This window comes from Colobus angolensis, unplaced genomic scaffold (assembly GCF_000951035.1).
Source record: "Colobus angolensis palliatus isolate OR3802 unplaced genomic scaffold, Cang.pa_1.0 Scaffold114, whole genome shotgun sequence".
NCBI lineage: Eukaryota > Metazoa > Chordata > Mammalia > Primates > Cercopithecidae > Colobus > Colobus angolensis.
The window spans coordinates 408,185-411,787 of record NW_012112475.1 but is presented as its reverse complement, the minus strand read 5'-3'; the positions used below and the strand labels follow the sequence as shown (position 1 = coordinate 411,787).

The 3,603-nt window shown below is 40.0% G+C and overlaps 1 pseudogene across 1 annotated transcript in view; it reads right to left on the bottom strand.

Annotated features, from left to right (window-relative positions):
- Nucleotides 1-3,603, bottom strand: part of LOC105524999 — a 44,941-nt pseudogene that overhangs the window by 38,372 nt on the left and 2,966 nt on the right. The window lies entirely within an intron of this gene.

Here is a 3,603-nt window from a genome sequence, read left to right as displayed (position 1 = left end):
TGTTAGCCAGGATGGTCTCGATCTGCTGACCTCTTGATCCACCTGCCTCAGCCTCCCAAAGTGCTGGGATTATAGGCATGAGCCACTGCGCCCAGCAATAGCATTCTTTTAATGTTGAGTTTATCTGATGTTTTCCCACCTGCCCTTATTAATTTTGATCACTCCATTGAGATATTTCCATACTTTACCCTTATAACTAATAAGCAATCTGTAGGGGAAATAGTGTAAGCAGATGCATATATCTTGCATCTATTGATGATTCTTACTTGAATCAGTTCTTACTATGATGGTTGCAAAATTAAGGTTTTCCAACTCCAGCACTGCTTTTGAGTGAGTGTAGGACTTACCAGTCAGCACTTGACATACTAGTATAAGCAAGAATCCTACTAGAATGTTTATCCCCTCCAAAACCCACTTTAAACTTAGTTGCCATTGTAACAGTGTCAAGAGGTGAGACCTTTAAGAGGCGATTAGGCCATGAGGGTGCCACCCTTGTGAATAGACTAATGCTGCTATCATTATTGCAAGGTGGGTTCACCCTTCTTGCTCCTTCTCCTCCATCATTTCTTTATCCTTCTGCCATGTGATGCCTTCTACCATGTTATGACATAGCAAAAAGTCCCTCACCAGATGCCAGCCCTTCTATCGTGGACTTGCCAGCCTCCAGAACTGTGAACCGATAACTTTCTTTTCATTATAAATTACCCAGTCTGTGGTATTCTTTTATAGCAGCACAAAACAGTCTAAGACAGAAAGTTGATGCCAGAGAGTGGAGTGTTGCTATAACCAACACCTGAAAAATGTGAAAGTGGCTTTGGAATTGAGTCATAGGTAGAGACTGGGACAGTTTTGAAGTGAATACTGAAAAAGTCTGTATTGCCATGAACAGAACATTAAGGGCAATTCTGCTGAGGGTTCAGAAAAAGAGGATAGCTATAGAGAAAGTCTGAAACTTCTTAGCAATTACCCAAGTGGTTTTGATCAGAATGTTGTTAGACATATGGACAGCAACAGCAATTCTGATGAGGCTGAGGCAGGAGAATCACTTGAGCCTGGGAGGTGGAGGTTGCAGTGAGCAGAGGTTGTAGTGAGCAACCTCCAGCCTGGGCGACAAGAGCGAAACTCCATCTCAAAAAAATAAAAAGATTTTCTCTGTCTTCATACATGTCTGCTTCCCCTTTGACCTTCTCTATCAAGTTATGACACAGCACAAAAATCCTTGCCAGAAGTCAGGGTCATGTCCTTGAACTTCCCTGCCTGCAGAACTATGAGCTAAACAAACATCTTTTCTTACATGAAAACAAAAATTTTAAGTAAAATAAAAATAAATAAATGTATTTTCTTTATAAATTACTCAGTCTTGGATATTCTGCTATAGCAATACTGAAAGGACTAAGATGGATAGTTTTGCTTGTTCTAGAACTTAATACAAATGGAAACATACATTATGTATTATTGTGATCTGTCTCATTTCACTCAACATAATGCTTTTGAAATTCATCCATGTTGTTACTTATATCAGTAGTTCATTCTTATCAGTTATAATATTTCATTGTATACCACCATCTATTTATCCATTTTCCTATTGATAATCATTTAGACTGTTTCCAGTTTTGAGCTATTATGAATAGTGTTTCTGTGAATATTATTGTTCAAGTATTTTTGTGGACATGCATTTTGTTTCTCTTGGGTAAACATGTAGGAATGAAATTGCTGACCATAGGATAGGTGTATATTTAACTGTATAAGAAACTGCCATTCAAGACCAGCCTGGGCAACATAGCAAGATCCCATCTCTATAAAAAGAAAAAATAGCCAGATAAGGTGATGTGCACCTGTAGGCCTAGCTACTCAGGTGGCTGAGGTGAGAGGATCAGTTGAGCCAGGAGATTAAGGTTACAGTGAGCTATGATCATGCTACTGTACTCCAGCCTGGGTGACAGAGCAAGAGCCTGTCTCCAAACAAAACACACTAAAAAGCCCTGCCAGTTCTCTAAAGTATTTGTACCATTTTATGTTCCTATGAGAGTTCTGGTTGCTTTACATCTTTGCCAATATTTGGTATTGTTTGCCTTTTATATTTTAGCCAGCCTAGTGGTGTCATATTGAGGTTTTAATTTGCATTTGTCTTATGACAAAGAAGAATGGCTTTTTTTTTCATATCCTTATTGACCATTTGTGTTTTGTGAAGTGTCCAAGTCTTTTGCTCATTTTTCAGCTGGCCCATTTATGTTTTATTATTGACTTGTTGTTTATATGCTCTATGCTCTTTTGCCAGATACATATATTAGAGGAACTTTCTCCTATTTCTTTCTTTTTTTTTTTTTTTTTAGATTTCACTACGTAAAATTATATATATAAAAAAGTATAACACTGGAGCCTAAAACCATTCTCTTTTGTAGAATACATATTGGCATTGAAACAGTTTAAACAAATGAAATGGCTATCTATAAAAACTTAGTTTTGTTTGTTGTATTCCCCGCATACTTTATGTGTCTTCACACATAAAGAAAATTTTCAGGCCGGGCGCGGTGGCTCAAGCCTGTAATCCCAGCACTTTGGGAGGCCGAGACGGGCGGATCACAAGGTCAGGAGATCGAGACCATCCTGACTAACCTGGTGTAACCCTGTCTCTACTAAAAAATACACAAAACTAGCCGGGCGAGGTGGTGGGCGCCTGTAGTCCCAGCTACTCGGGAGGCTGAGGCAGGAGAATGGCGTAAACCTGGGAGGTGGAGCTTGCAGTGAGCTGAGATCCGGCCACTGCACTCCAGCCTGGGCGACAGAGCGAGACTCCGTCTCAAAAAAAAAAAAAACAAAGAAAATTTTCAAACATTTTATATTCAGCAATTTTTTAAAAAGTACAGTTTTCCACTGCTGTGGTCTTTATAAAGGACTTTACTTAAATTTTCAAATAAAAAAGAATTAAGGTTCTAGGATAACTCTGTGTCTTTTAAGAGCATCTTTATACAGAACAACTTGGACTAGCACGCAGGCAACTTCTTTTGTTGTTTCATACCTGTATTAGGAAAATTACACCCATTTTACAGAAAAATCCCAAAACATATACTGCAATAAGCTCAAAACAATGTGAAAAAGACCAGTGTGAATGGCACACAAAAATCGCTTCTTTATAAATTAACTGGAATTCCTCATCATGAAGTAGACACAGGGAAATCCAGTCCTTAGGGCCTTGCTCTCTGGAAGAACACCTTTAAGCAATTTTTTTTTTTTTTTTTTTTTGAGACAGAGTCTCACTCTGTCACCCACGCTGGAGTACAGTGGTGCAACCTCAGCTCACTGCAAGCTCTGCCCCCTGGGCTCACGCCATTCTCCTGCCTCAGCCTCCCAAGTAGCTGGGGACTATAGGCGCCTGCCACCACACCCGGCTAATTTTTTGTGTATTTAATAGAGATGGGGTTTCACCATGTTAGCCAGGATGGTCTTGATCTCCTGACCTCGTGATCCACCTGCCTCGGCCTCCCAAAGTGCTGGGATTACAGGAGTGAGCCACTGTGCCCGGCCCGATAACAGTTTATTTTCAAAGATGTTGGGCTAGGGCCAGGCACAGTGGCTCATGCCTGTAATCCTAGAACTTTGGGA